The following is a 16,395-nucleotide window of genomic DNA, read 5'->3' on the forward strand; positions in this document are numbered from 1 at the left end:
TCCTGGGTTTTACTTTCATCTTTATTTTAGGTATTATTTCAGAGTGATTATTCCGTAACGACATTAATTCTAAACTCAAAATATACTATGAGGTCTCTAGTAATTTACGTGGTTACTATAGAGTTCTAGAAAATACAGTTACAATTAAATAATGTGTTAATAGCTCTTCTTCTCAAGGCCTATCTCTTGTTTTCAAGACCAAAATGTTCTTAAATACATCTACAACTACTGAGCATTTCCCTAGCTTCAACTCCCCACCTCCTCATGCCCCCCCCCCGAAATGATCTTATTTAAAGTGCCCTACAAAAAAATAAAATAAAATAAAATAAAGTGCCCTACAATCTCCTACTGGCCACACTGTAGTTTCAACCTCATGTTTTACTACTGGCAGCTGTTTTTTCCTCTTAATTTGTTAACATCATACCGGCTTTTCATGCTTCTCTACAATCATTCTACAGTTTTCGTACCTCTCTACAATTATTTTTCTTGGTGTGAAAGCACCCCATCTACCCTCCAACACATCACCCCCTCAAATACCTGGAGAAAGTTTTCAGGAATCCTAAGTCATTTCATGAATATTACATATAAATGCCCTAATATTCTTTCATATAAATGTCCTATGTCCTTCCAACTATTCCTTAAATGAGTGTCTCTAGAACTCCTTGCCATATTCTGAACATTTTAATAATTTCTTTCTTTTTAAATTTAGAAATACTCTTTTTCCATGATGCAGTGACCCACAAATCACAGATGGCTTGGAAATAAAGTTCCCAGTTACTGCAACAGATTTTTTAATTATGCCACTTAGTGAGGACCCGAAGTCAGCCCTTGAAGGCCTGTATCCTCAGATTATCCCTTTTTCAGCAGGATGTAAATTCAAACTCCCTTTAACCTAACACTAAATACCCTCCACAATTTGCCCTTCCCCTTGTTTCTTTCCACTCTTCCTTTTTTTATTTTTTGTACTTGTACTGTATTTTACAGCTATATTAATATTTTTAAATGGGGCATTAAATACTGAATCTAACACTTTAAGTCAGTTCAGAACAGAGTGGATTGTGTTCCTAAATCTGGATGCTAAGCTTGTCTTAATTTAAAATAAGAATAGTTTTCTTTATCTGACAATTCTCACAATGAACTTCTCATGAACACTGTGATTAACTGAAACCTCCATACAACCTCTTCACCTGTTAGCCAAAGCACTTTCTATAGTCAGGAAACATTTACTTAATACCTACTATGTGCCAAGCTCTGAAGTATAATTACTTCAACAAAATGGTAAAGATTCCACCTTGCTCACCTTACAGTCTGAAAGTAATAAAGAACTTCAGTAAATCAAGGTATGTTACTTCCTCCTACCCAGAGGATGTGTAAACCAGCAAGAACATAGTTAAGGACCAGGGTTTAGCTTCAGCAACACGTTATTATCTACTCTTACCAGCACCTAGAATAGTGCCGGACATATAGTAGGTATTTAAAGACTTGTTTTTGTTCTCTGAACAAAAGATGAATAAGAAATAATAAATTTCTGATAAGGGATTGGGAGAAGAAAGCTGAACTGTTAGGGTCGGTTCCTAAGTCGGACCTTCACACTGTACCTCCTTTGAAGTGATTTCCCGAACAGACATACTCCTAATTAAGAGAAATTTCCAACATCGAATTAACTAATAGTATGTTTTTTTTATTGGGGGGGAGGATTATGCAGTATTCATTTCCAATGGATCTCAAAACTTTAGTCTCTTTTCCTTTTATCTGCCATGTTTGCCTGCAAATTCACTTATTCCTTGGTGTTTCCCATGCACTGTAAACTCCCTGTGGCCAGGAACCAAAGCTTCTGTCCTAAGGCCGTCCCCAGTTTGTGCAGCCATCTCCTCAAGCCACGTACACAATTATCACAAAACTAAGGACACTACAAAATTCTCCCTTTCAGGGGAAATCCCATCCCCAACATTTTCTTATGTAACAGAATTCAGGTCCTCTTTTTCTCTAACTCCAGTCACTAGGCAGAGCCTAGTAATGAATGAACTACCAACTGCCAGGAGTGCTAGTGAGATCCTTACAGTATTTTCTTCTCCCATCTTGTCCATACCCCACTCCCTCTGAGGTCCAGAAAGGACACAGACACTAATTTACCAAGTCCTCCAACAGGAACACTGTTTTCAGCACTGAAGAATAAAGTGACATGCCCAAAGACACATAAAAAGCCTGCCTCGAACCAGAATCCAGGTTCAGTGGCCAAACCTCCAGCTCCTCTAATCCTATGAGTTGAGCCCGCTCAAATTCAGAGGGGCCTGCTTAGGCACCTCCACAGGGTAGCAATTTTCCTTAAGAAATTCTAAGCAAAAGCAACCCTTGATTACTACAAAGAATCCAAGGAGCCACAAATCCTGCCTGGCCAGTAAGATGGTAAAGATTCCCACTACCAGCCCCGTGACCTTAGGCAAGTACCTCTCCAAACCTCACAAAATGGGCATAATAATATCTAAATTTAAAGGATCTCTAAATTTAAAGGATCCTTGTGATGATTAAATGATATTATGCATCTAAAATACTTACTACAGGGCATAGTAAAGTAAACTTAAAAGTTCGCTATCATCATCACTAGAAAACCGGGTTGGGCCTCCAGACGGCGCTCGATTAAACCCTGACACAGCTAAGGAACAAGGTTCCTCTTAAGTGACCCCAATAAACTTACTCCCTTAGGCTCTATTCTTCACCCATCCAAGCCCCTCTGGGGGTTAGGTGCTCGACCACCCCAGGCCTCACAAGCCCCCTCCTCTCCTCTCCCTCGGGCAGTCCGACCCCTTGGAGCCAGGAGGAATCGAAGCAAGAGCACTTGCCGGCCCAAACAACCCCCAGAGACCCCCGAGGCCTGCCCCCCTGCCACGGTGGCCTGCGGGACTCCCATTCCCCCCTCCGGGCCCTCCCCTCCCCAGCGCGAGGGCTCTCCCGGGCCCCAGCCCCTTCCCACAGTCCCCCTCCGGCCCCACCCGCCGGGTACCCGCTGGTTCGAGCGAGGCCCTCCCAGCGCTTCCTCGTCTCCCCGCCCGCCTTGTCGATTGAGCGGCCGCGCCCCCGTCCCCAGCGGCCATACCGGCTTGCCGAGGCCGCCGCGGCTGCCTCTCCGCGGGCCTCCGATGACCGGACCCGTGCGAGGCCGCCGGCGCGTTCTGGGGCGTCGTGAGGAGGCTGCGGTCACGGCCCACCCCGGTGCCCTCCGCCGGCGCCGCCGCACCTCGCTCGCAGGCTCGCGCCGGCCGCGGCCAATCGCACAGACCCACCAAGCCTAGCGAGATCTCAGGCCCAGTACGTGGCAGGTGGGGGAAGAAGAGGGGCGGGAACAAGGGAAAAAAAAAAAAAAAAATCTGTCCTTTCGCTCCGCCTCACAGCCAGCAGGCAACCCAGAACGCATGCGCAGAGGCCGAGGCGCGGGGCGGGTAGTGCCCGAACCTGTGTGGGCCGAAGTCTCTGCTTTCTCACTGGATGACCGAGTGTGGCAGCGTATGCTGACGGGTGCACGCATGCGCAAGGCGTGACCAGGCACTTCCGGTTTTCCTGGAAGCTTGAAACCCGTCCGTCGGCTGTTTGTGAGGCGTGGTTTGCTGTTTTGGACTCTGATAGACTGTTGAAAGTGGGCATTTGTTCAAGTTTGGGTGGCTTTTGTTTTGTTTTGTTTTGTTTTGTTTTGTTTTGTTTTGTTCTTAGTGACCATTGTACTTCTTCTAGGCAGGTCTCGAAAAAACGAATCCTTTTCCCGCCTTCCACAAACTCATTCATTCTTATTGGGCACCTACGCACTGTGTTGGGAATGGGGATGAATCAGTTGGTGAGCAAGGGGTTTCTAATAGCGTTTACGAGACAGGACAAACCTGTGAGTGTGTGAAAGGTAAAGTCTGGAAAATTAAGGTTACTAAGGATTCCGGATGCCTTTTGGGAAGATAAGGCAGCGTGCACTATTTACAATTTTCCTTCTCTCTTTATCTAAAACACTTGTTTTAAATACGCCTATTTTTGTAAGAAGTGCCCTGGCTCAGATTGAAGTCTACATTTTTCGGGGGGAGGTAGTAAAATCTAAGGGTAAGAGGTGCTATTTTAAAAGTTGCAAGTAGTTTTTGCCTCCTATGACAGAAACCAAGCAGAAAGCAAATCGAACTCACGTGGTCCCCAGTTGTTCGTCAGATGTTCTCCATGGACCTGGGGTAAAGTGAATTCAGGGTGAGAAATAAGTTCTTTTAGTACTATAGTGTGATCTTTTTGCAGTTAGAAGTCTGGAAAATTCCATTTGAAAATGAAATATATGACGTCACAGTGCTTTTTGCCTCTGAATTGTATTTTCCAACGCTGTGTGTATTGCTCTTTGAGCAATTGCTTGCAGAGATAGAGGAGGAGAAGAATGTAGAAGGAATGAAAAAAGTTCCTGACTTTCTCCAAAGACTGTTCTTCGTTACTTGTTATTTAGGACAATAGTACTCCATATTTGGGGAAATGCACAGCTGTCCAATAGTATTCTAATGTCTTTGAGATGGTTTGAGATTGGATAAAACTACACAAATATGAGCAGAGGTAAAATATTTCCTGAAGGAAGTGAATTATACCACAATTTTCCTAAAAGGAGGTAGATCCTGGGGCAGGATATAAGGAACTGAGCCTCGGCCTGGAATAAAGGGAAACAATTTCCTCTCTTTAGGCTCCCATGAAAGGGACACTCACTGGAGTCCTGCCATTGAAAAGTACATTGGTCCTTGTTACCCTGGGACCAGCTGGAAGCTAGAAGAGAGACACCCATAGGGTGGTCTGTTGGAGGGGCTGGAACATTTGCACTCTGAAAGCAGCTTGAGCTTCTCTATGTTGTAATTCCTTCATGTTTCATCCCCAATTAGTGGAAGTCTTGTTTAATGTTAAAACCTGTTCCCAGCTACCACTATGGAAGTTAAGAGACGAGGTAGTGATGATTCCTCAGGTCAAAGCGGAAGTAGGACCTGCCCAAGGCAAGAAGTGAGAAATAAGAGAGTAAAGCATCATTTGGAAGCCAGATCAGAGATTCAAGTGACATGAGGCAAGAAGGATGTCTATGCAACATTAAAACATTTACCCAAGATTCTCCAGAAATACACATTTTAAAATTTCTAATGAAGAACTTTATGAAAGATTTTGCCTCCTGCTATCTCAGATGCAGGCTTACAATGTGATTAAGCATGAAATCAAGGAGATTTGGGTTTATTTGTATTTTATAGAGCCGATATAGAGAAGCATACGAAATTATCATCTGTGTGTGTCAAATTGCTTAATAACCCAAACCATATCCTGTTCATTTTCTTGTTTCAGCTTAATAATAAATAGTCCACAAAAACTTCAGTGACCTTTCTTCCTGATCCTATATAACGATTACATTTTAAAAATTAAGAGTATAATGAACAGCTGGAACTTGTTACCTTACCCAAGGATTAGAAGATTACCAATAATGCCTCCCTATGTGCTTCTACCAGAGGGGGTCCCATGCCTCTTTCCTGAATTGTGCATTTAACATTCCCTTGTGTGGTTTTTTGTTTTTGTTTTTAAATGTTCTATGTAATTTAATCACATATATCTATATACATACATACATATATGTGTGGATATAGATATATATGCCTATGTGATATATTGCTCAATTTTACTTCTTCATTGGCATTATATAGAGTATCATCTCTTAGTTTTCTGGAACAATTTTTGCACTCAATATTATGCTACCAAGATATATCCATATTGCTTCATGTAGCTGAAATTCATTTATTTTCATTGCCGAATATTCCTTTGGGGGAGTATACCACAAATTTTTAAAATTTGTCCTATCAAAGTGTATTTAGATTGTTTCCAGTTTCTGCTGTGTGCCTTTATAAACATACTTTTGTATGTCTCTCGTTCAAGAGTATCTCTTGTTACATGCTAATACATGGGTTACTGAATAGTAGATTATGCAAATACTTAGTTGTATAAGAAAATACCAACTCTCGGCATCACCACTAAGACTTTGGGGTGGGGTAGGGAGTGTAAGTGGTATCATTTTGCAGTCTTATTGAAGACTATAAAGATTACATTATAACCCTGACTTTTTGTGCAAACATTTGACATGTAATTGTTCTGTATCCTTACTTATAATTCTGTCTTTGAGTATCTGGTTCACCCCCACCCAACTTGAATTCAAGGCTGTGATTATATTCTTTCTATCCTTCCCAGCATCTGGCACTGGTTGTGTGAGTGAATAATAGGCACTCAATGAGTAACTGTTGAGTCAATGAAAAGTTATTACTGTTTCTGTAATGTGTCCACAGTTGCTGATGATACAAGTCTGTGTACTTAGGCTCCCAGAACATGTGGATGATAACTGGCCAGGGAGTGATAACCTGAATTGAACTAGTTACCACCTTTACCAAGAACATGGTTTCTCCCACTGTATGTGTAGATGCTGATTTTAGATACTGCTGCCTTTCATTAATGAAGCCAAAAAGGCTGTTAGCATATATAATTATCACTTTTTAAACGCTTATGATCACATTTATTGGGATAAACATCAATCAAACTATTAAGAAGATTGTCCTAGGAATTCTGTAAGTAATTACACTTTTAAAATGCTGTTAGAAAACATCTTACCCTCTTTTTGTGTGTGGAGTTTAGAAATGTGCTCAGAGAAGATTGAACTTCATGCTCACCTGGTCACCTATATGCAGGTGAATCTGATTTTAAAAGAACACGAAGAATAGTCTTGAATTAGAAATGTTAAAGTTGGAAACATGTGAATAAAGGTGAAGCAGTGTAGGGAAATACTTTTGACTTACCTGTAGCAAAGGGAGAATTGAGGTACTAGTTCAAAGGTTACTTTCCTTTTTCACCGACATCTGAAGAAGGGTTAGATTTGAGATGTGGTTTTGAGAGAGGCAGTCAACTCACTTACCTCTCACCTCCTCTTTCTCCCTGAAAGTCTGTGTGGCTAGAATACTTCAAATAGAAGAGGAAGATCCTAAGAATCAAAAAGGTATATTCTCAGACAGTATGGGAAATGGGACAAAGACTATGAGACTTTTAGCCAGTTGAGTAAAACCTATTTCATCATGTCCTCCTTTAGTAGTCAGTATAAATTATTTTGAAAATTTCAATCCTCTTCTACCCTCAGGGGAATAAAAGAAGGGATCTAAGTTCCTCCTTGGGTGAGAATTTCAAGGAGAAGTTATGTCCCTCCCTGAGAATCAGCCCTGTTGTGGCAGCAGTTCCTAAATACAGAGAATTCCAAACAGAAAGGGAAACTCATGAGGACCAAACAGGATTCAGGTGGTCAGGTCAGCCTCCCTTCCATTGGCCAAACATAAAGTTCTATTTGTGTAAACAAATGAAGCTGCCACTCCATGCAGAGATAATGAAGAAGAAAAGAATATTTTTACTCTGTAACTTTGAGGGAGTCATTCATAGCACTAGCTAAGTGACATCCTTCAGTCTGCCCTACTAGCTGCACATCCACTGAGACCCTAAAATGTTTTGTCCTTACCATGGGGCTCTATATCCAGCCCCTGTTTAGAGAAATTGCTCCTTGTAGGCCATTCTTCCTAGATTTTGTATACGTAGAGGCTGGCACCTCTGAGGTATTCAGTATATATTTATTGAATGAAACAACACTAAGTTCCTCACCATTTTAGTGGGCAAGTCTCCAGAAACAGGGAGCAACCATCACTGGTGAGTTCCTAGGTCCCTAGAAGTATAGGAGTGTATCTCTGAGTAACTTGAAATTGTTCCACTTTTCTTCCTTTATGTCTCGTGGAGACAGTGCTGAGTTACATCTATGCAGTCCGTCAGCTTTGGTTGAAAGACTGATGTCATAAGATGTACAAGAAGATCTCACAACTTTTCATTTGATGAAGAGTATCTTATTTTCATCTCTTTTAAGAAACCCAGATGTCAGATTCTAGAAATCATGCAGGTCAAATCACAGTCTGGGTACTGAAAGGCTCTCACATCTCTAATCTAACATTTATGCCAACAATCTTGCTTTTAGTGCCTCCATATAAATGCAAAATTAGGGCATTTTAAAAAAGCCTTTTCAATGAAGAAAAACTCATAATAAAAACTGAAAAGTAAAACAATGCCAGTGTTCACCTATTAGTTTGATTTTCTTAAAGTTTCATAACACTTCATAGAAAAGTGTATGGCAATATATTCATACTTTATTATATATTTGTATCATTATAAAATGATGTAAACTATTTAAAGGGTGGTATGGTAGTATTTATCAACATCTAAAATAGCCAATCCTATCTGACCCGGCAATTCTATTTCTTGGGTACCAGAGAAACCTCTGCACATGAGAACACAGATACCACTGATGTGTTATTTTCAAGTAAAAGACTATACAGCAATTAAAAGAAATACACACATAGAGTTAGATCTCAAGAACATTTTATTAAATGAGAAAAAGCAAGTTTCAGGAAGTTATGTTACTTTGCAGGAAAGAGTTAACATACAAACCAAAACGGCTATCCTTAGAAAGAACTGCTTGCATGATTTGGCCTATGGCTAGTGTCTGGGAACTTGGATTTCAGGAGCATTCCTGCTATTCATTGATAAGAATTGTGCATTGAACCTGAACTGTACAACCAATGTGGTTTATGCTGAACACCTGCTTGCTTTCTGGGAGTCTGGAATTTCAGGATATGCCAGGCAGAGAGCACCTTGTGACCAGCCCTGAATAAAAACCCTGGGCACTGACTCTCTAATGAGCCCTGGTAGACCACATTTCACACGTGTTGTTCCAATTCATTGTGGAGGCATTAAGTGCACCCCATGTGACTGCATGGAAGAGATCTTTTTGGAAGCTTGTGCCTGGTGTCCTCCAGAATTCAGCCCATGTGACTTTATTCTTTGCCAATTTTGCTATATAGTGTTCTGTTATAATAAATCATAGCCATGAATACAATTCTATGCTGAATCATATGAGTGTTCCTAGTGAGTCATTGAACCTGGGCGTGGCCTTGGGGACTACTGAATTATTTCCCTATACCATTTATATAAAATAAGGAAAAAGAAGCAAAAGACTTTGAATTTCTGTGGGTATATAATTTTATGTATACACATTTCTCAAAATCTGGAAGGTACACAGCAAACTTATTACAGTGAATAACATAAGGTAATAACTCCTTCTTACAGGAGACAGGGAAGGAAGAAAAGAGGGGCCTGGATTTGGTAGAAATTAGACAAAAAGCACTTTGGCTCTATCTGGCATGCTCTATTTTAGTTTTTCTTATAGAAAATATACTCATGTGCTGCCTAGGAAGGAAAATATTTTAAGTCAATTTAAAAATAGTTTCAGCCCACATTTAGAGTCACAAAATTTTGGAGCTGGTGGGAAATTTAGAGTTCACCTGGTCCTGCCCATACCTTTAAAACGGTAGAGCCTCAGGCCTTTGCCCAGAGAGGCAAGTGTTGTGTTTTGCCATGTCAATTGTAGTTGGCACCACAACTCCCAGTCTGGAATGCTTCCTAATCTGCAACTGCATGGTAAGTACTGTGGCCAGAAGAAACTGTCTTCTTTTTGTGTTATTGCAAAGGTCTGCAAGGTCTCAATTGTTACAACATAGTTTCGAAGCAGCTTATAACAAAGTTCAGCAAATTATCAATGTCATAGTTCCACGTGTAACAAAGTTATACTGGAAGAAGATAAGAATTGGACTATAGTTCTCTGGGAAATGGAGTTTGTACATGATAACAGCATTAAATCATAGCACTCCGCTTTGCTTTTAATTTTTTTCTTGTTAAAATAAGGGGCTAACATATTAAGCAGTGGGATTTTTCAGAAATATGATTAATAGCTTGCAAAAAAGATAACCTATTTCTACTTTTGAAATAAATCACAAATAACGACTTTAAAAATGAATCCCCAAGTTCATATATTGCTTTTGGGAGTATAAAATGGTACAACCACCTTGGAAAACTGTTTGCCAGTTTCTTGTAAAGTTAAATATACACTTACTCTATGACTCAGCAATTCCACTACTAGGTATTTCAAGAGAAAACACAGAGACTTTATATAAGAGTTTTATATCGGTTTTATTCCTAGTTTTAAAAACTTGCAAATGACCAAATGCCTATCAACTGGTGAGAGCATAAACAAAATGTGATTTATCAAAAAAAATTGAGTATTACTGCAATAAAAAGAGGCAAAGCACTGATACACATAACATGAATGAATCTCAAAAATACTATGGTGACTGAAAGAAGCCAGTCTCAAAAGAGAACATGATTCCGTTTATGGCATACTAGAACATGCAAAACTAATGCATGATAATGGAAAGCAGGTCAGTAGTTTCCTGGGGCTGAGGATGGCAGAGGATTTAACTGGAGAAGAGCAGGAGAAAATATTATAGGGTGATGAAAAAGTTGTTAATTTTGCTTAGGGTAGTGGTTTTACTACCCTAAGGGCATACATTTGCTAAAGGGCATACATTTGCTAAAATACCTGATTTACACTTTAAATGGGTGCATTTTATTGCTTGTAAATTATCAATGAAGTTAATTTTTTTTAAATGTTTATTTATTTTGAGAGAGTGAGCAAGTGGGGGAGGAGCAGAGACAGAGGGAAAGAGAGAATGAATCCCAAGCACGTTCCACACTGTCAGCATAGAGCCCAAAGTGGTGCTGGAAACTTGTGAACCATGAGATCATGGCCTGAGCTGAAATCAAGAGACGGATGCTTAATCCACTGAGCCACCCAGGCGCTACTCGATGATGTTAATCTAAAAGGTTAAAAAAGAACAAAACAAACAAAGCAAGCCCCCTACCAAAGCAAACAAATAAAATAAGAAACTAATTCCAATTGCCAAAATTAAGGAAAACTGCTTTAATATTAAAACAAAACAAAAAAAAACCCACAAAACAACAACAACAACAAAAGTCTTCAGTGACCTACTTGTGATACTGAAGTTTCCTGTGGGCACAGTGTGTCTTTGTATATACATAGTAATGTATGAGTGTGGAATAACATTGAACATTACACATGACTGTTTAGTGTATGTACTTAGCAAACTGGCATGGATGTGAATATTTTGTTCATTCCAAGTAGTATGCCCTCTCATTTGGTAATATACCCAGGTGGACACTTTGAAGAAAACTTAATGTGAATTTCAAGTAGTAGTCAAATAGCAGTGTTTTTGCCAAGGTATGTTTATTGGTTTAATTGTTCAGAGATATGTGACTCGTGTGTTCATGTTTCCCTATTTATGTTGTGTGCCAGGAAACTTATGGTCTAATTCGAGGCCCACACCTAGCAAAAATACAAGACCATATGAAATGTTTCTTGGGTATTACTCTCTTTCTGCCCCTATGATTATTTTCCCTTCCTCCTGATTTCCTTAATCAGTTTTTCAGCAGCTTATATATATATATATTTTTTTTCAAATACACACTTAATAGGTTACATATATGTAAATGAAGTCATAGATGATGCACCTGTAACACTACTTTGAGTTTTGTATGTGTGCTTTACTACATAATTGCTAATAAAACTTCTCCTTTTCTAAGATTTGGGGTTTTATTTTTAAGAAAAGGTGAATGGGCACAGACACAGAAAACGTATTTGAGAGGAAAAAATAATGCCATAGACCCCCACCTACTTGCTATACAATATAATGAAAAACTAAAGACATCATGGGGGTGCTTGGGTGGCTCAGTCAGTTAAGCGTCTGACTCATGATCTCAGCTCAGGTCATGATCTCACAGTTCATGAGTTCAAGCCCTGCATCGAGCTCTGTGCTGACAGCACGGATCCTGCTTGGGATTGTCTCTCCTCTCTCTCTTCCCCTCCCTGCTTGCTCTCTCTCTCCCTCAAAAGTAAATAAATATTTAAAAAAAAAGATGCCATGGGCTTGGTTGGCACACTTATGTCTCTGTTCTTTGTTTTAAAAGTTTCTACATTGTCCCTAACATACTCCTTAAAACAAAATGACAAATATTCTGCCACTATGAGGACATATAAACTCAAAAACATGCTAAATTCTCCATAAATCTTTTGCATCTTTTGAATCAAATGCAGACTGAGCATTTCATTGTATTAAAAGGAGCGGAAAACAAAAAACTAAGGGAAAATATTTTCACCAAATTTAATCATTAAAAGGCTAACAACTATAATAAAAGGAATTCATACAAATTTATGAGGAAAAAAACAATAGCTCAATTGATAAATGGACAACACAAACAACTAAAAAATGAAGTACCAAAGTAAACAAGTATATAAAAAATGTTTATGGCACTTCAAATGTTGGTGACATTATAAATTAGTGCAAGGTTTTCAAGGCAATATAATAATACATGCAAGGAATCTAAACAAATTTCCATAACTTTTGACACATTTATCCTAATGCTTAAAGTTTATATTAAGGAAATAATTAAAAAGAAAGGAAATATATATATATATATATATATATCTTCACATATATCAGTTTATTAATTATGTGTTACAACAATATTAAAAATTGAAATAAGATGGAAATCCAATAGAACTTAACAACTTGTGCTATATTATTCAATCAATTATTGTAAGGACTACATTGCTGGGTAATTTAAATGAAAATCAGGATAAAATTTCATTTACTGTAATTACAGTTATTTAAATTCTGATGTATTCAAAGCGCATAAGAGAACATGGAAAAACAGACATCTTTGATAGGTTAGAGAATTATGAATTTTGCTTTTTTGAAAGATATACTTTGTAAATATCTTCTAAAACTTTCAAAACATATATAGGAAATAGGAAGTCATTTCCTCTCTTAGTAACTGCCTGCCCCCCATGCTTGAATGGAACATAATTTTGGTGTCTCTGGCTTGGACCTCATCTGAGGAGCCAGGTACTAGAGGTCCCAGGGTGACATTAAGGGGGTTCCACTGAGCCAGAGAGCTCCAGTGGATGACAGGTTGGTATGATACAATCAGCATTTTGGCCCAGGTTCCCAAACATTTGCACAGAATGCCAAGTTCTTTTGAATGAGGCAATGAGCTTGAAAATAATCTCCTTTTGTTGGTAACAGGAAAAAAAAAGACCTAAGATACATTTCAAAACGGGAAGGGTAAGAGAAAGAGCAATCCAAAACCCCAACAATTAAACAATGAGCTCCATCCAAACTATCAGTTTAGACCCAGCAAACGAAATCCAAAGGTCTAGATAGTTTGCTCCCTAAAGAAACTACATGTGCTACCATAAGCAAAAAGGCTACAGGACACTGTTACCATGCAAAATAAATCAGAAACATGGAAAACTGGCTCCATGTAATATCATGAAAAACAGTACTCTGAGTCTCCCTTTCCTGAAAGTTCCTTTTTCTTTTTAATTTTATTTGTTTATTTTGAGAGAGAGAGAGAGCAGGTGTGCACGAGCAGGGGAGGGGCAGAGAGAGAGGGAGAGAGAGAAAACCAAGCAGGTTCCACACACTGTCAGCACAGAGCCCAACATGGGGCTCAGTCTCACCAACCATGAGATCATGACCTGAGCCAAAATCGAGAGTGGGGCACTTACCTGACTGAGCCACCCAGGTGCCCTGTGAAATTTTCTATTCAAGGTAGGTCACCATTTGGCTCCTACAGTCCCTGTACTTGCTCTTCAACTTCCAAAGCACCAACTAATTAATTCTTGCTTTCCTTATCCACTGCACTCAAACTCTGTTCGGACAAGGCTCTAACAGGTTCATTCAGAATAAGGGAAATGATTGATGAGCCCATCCTCAGTGTAACTGTTCACTCTCCACTCCAGGATATCCTGTCAATCAGGTCATCCCTCATCCCTCTACCTCACAGTGGGTATGGGACTCAGTCTGGCCCAGTACTCCCCGAGTACAAGTGTCTGTGGGCACATGGCCAAGGAAGGTAAGCCGGTTCTTGGCTCCTTTTCTCTTCCTGCCCCTGCTTTACTCTGGATCATAGGAACCGAGCCCCACAGGTCTCTGGCTCAGCTAGTCTTCACTGACAGGAAGTTGCAGGGCAGGAAAAAGGGGATGCTAAAGGCCAATTTTCAGCCATGTAATCCAATTGGAGGATGGAGTCAAGCACAGAAGGACAAAGATGCAGGAAATAGGGAGAGAAAAAGAATCCTAACACATTCTTTGAACTCCTTGCTTTTGAACTCTAGACCTAAAGTTAGTATCATCATATATTTTGTTCTCTAAACCAGGACACTTGAGAGGAAAAGGGGCTGCTAGTAATACATAAGTCAGGACAACAGGTACAAATTAGGACTGACTCAGGCAAAGTAGAGCTTATAGTCACCCCACCTAAAACCAACTCAGTCCTTGGACTTTATAATTAATTGAGTCATAAAATTCTCTTTGACCCTTAACCTACTTTTAGTTGATCTCTACCACTAAACTTCCTGACCACTGCATGAGGTAAAGGTTTAAATCAGTAGAATTATTTACAAGTGGTAGGATTTCAGGGTAGATGGATGAACGTCGATGTCTGCCTAACTTATTCTCCACAATATGTATGTAAAGTTATCCTCTACAATACTTAAGTAAAGTTTGCACATTTTTTGGTACAGCCATTCCAGGAAGATTACATGGAATTTTGTTTGCTATACTCCCAAGAAGACTAAAGTGAAAAGAAAACCAAAATTGCCAACAGAACACACATACTCCACTCTGAGGCTAAATGAGGCTCTTTGGTGATTTTTTTTTTTCACTTTAAAGTGGCCCTCACTTAAGGTTTACTTTCATTTGAATATAAATTTGGGGATATAGAATCAGTCACCCACATCTTTCAATTTTCCCAGTGTTCAGCCCCTATCTAGAGATATAACTATAGCAGCACTAAAAATACTCACTTCTGAGAACTGCTTTTCTTCTTTATCCTCTTCCCTTTACTTTTTCCCATTACCCTGTAAGGTCTCAATTATTCTGCAGATGAGATAGGCTCTCAGCTAGTCTAGGAGTTCAACAGTCATTTAAAACCATTTTTATAAAAAATCACATGTTCTCTAGGGTGTGATGAGAAGGGTATGTCACAGCTCACATGACATTTGTTAGTCCCTTAGTTCAGTGCACTCATCGCAGTTGCCTAGTTTATGACACAACAGAACACCACAATTCAAAGACTGCATCTCCTAAGTTCAGTGGGAGTGCTCCCCATCCTAGTAGAGGTCATTTTTTTATTCAGGAAGCCTTTCATAATTCAAGTGTTTGAAATTCCAGGAGCAGCTAAATCTTTGAAAAGTTGTAAGTGATGATTGTGACTAACTTCTCATCTTTGGAGTCTCAGTGTCTCTTCATCAATAAAAACATAGATGTATCAAGAACCAGAAGGAAATATACAGAGACTTTAGTAACGAGCTCTTATTTTTGTGTCTCAATGCCCATTCCTTTTCTCTTTTTAATTTTTTTAATGTTTATTTATTTTTGAGACAGAGACAGAGACAGAGCACGAGTAGGGGCAGGGCAGAGAGAGAAAGAGAGAGAGAGAGAGACAGGGAGACACAGAATCTGAAAGAGGTTCCAGGCTCTGAGCTGTCAGCACAGAGCCCGACACGGGGCTTGAACTCGGGAGTGCCAAGATCATGACTTAGGATGAAGCTGGATGCTTAACCAACTGAGCCACCCAGGCACCCCTCACTGCCCATTTCTTATACAGCCACTTCCTCTGGTCACATAACATGCTCTCTTTTGAAAAAAACATCCCTTTTCAAAACAGAAAAAAAATCCTTTTCCAAAGATTAAACTGGTACAAAATTATTAAGTAGAAATAAAAGTATAAGAATAAAAGTATAAATTAAAATATTCACAAATCAAAAGAATTATATATATATACAAGCAATTCCATACAGTGTTTATTAGGAGTCATTTTGTTTTTTGTTTTATTTATTTATTTTGAGAGAGAGAGAGAGAGAGACAGAGCAAGTGGGGGAGGGGCACAGAGAGAGGGAAAGAGAGAATCCTATGCAGGTCATGCTGCTAGTGCAGAGTCTTATGTGGGGCTCACACTCACAAAGCTATGAGATCATGACAGAAACCAGGAGTCAGAAGCTTAACCAACTGAGATACCTAGGCACCCTTCTTCTCATGTCCTTTTCATTAAATTGTAAAATAATTTGTTTTACCAAAGTTTGTCACATAGACTTTATGATATAAGTAGCAATTATAATCTTAAATTCTCTTGAATGCTGGGTAGAATTCTTCACCTCATACAGGTAAGAATCTATTGAATAATAGAAAAACTTCCAAATCTATTATCCCTGATGATAATAAACAACAGGTTTTATCTGATTCTCACCCTTGAGCAAAGTATGCTGAGGGAGACTTTCTGGGAGGACTGAGTAATAAACAAAAGAAACAGAATAAGCAAAACTTAAAATGAGTTGAATAAAAAGAGGATTACAAAAAGTAATAGTTTTACTGT

General features: G+C 39.3%; 1 protein-coding gene across 3 annotated transcripts in view; it reads right to left on the reverse strand.

Annotated features, from left to right (window-relative positions):
• TFG (trafficking from ER to golgi regulator) overlaps positions 1 to 3,304 on the reverse strand; it is a 33,132-nt gene extending 29,828 nt beyond the window's left edge. For all 3 annotated transcript variants that reach the window (XM_047099611.1, XM_047099610.1, XM_047099609.1), the window contains exon 1: positions 3,095 to 3,304. The gene's annotated coding sequence lies outside the window, so the exon portion shown is untranslated. The remainder of the gene's footprint in view (positions 1 to 3,094) is intronic.
• Between the last annotated feature and the right edge of the window lie 13,091 nt (positions 3,305 to 16,395).

Source organism: Lynx rufus, unplaced genomic scaffold (assembly GCF_022079265.1).
Source record: "Lynx rufus isolate CCGP_SWC_20201006 ecotype Redwood Valley unplaced genomic scaffold, mLynRuf1.p SCAF_5, whole genome shotgun sequence".
Taxonomy (NCBI): domain Eukaryota; kingdom Metazoa; phylum Chordata; class Mammalia; order Carnivora; family Felidae; genus Lynx; species Lynx rufus.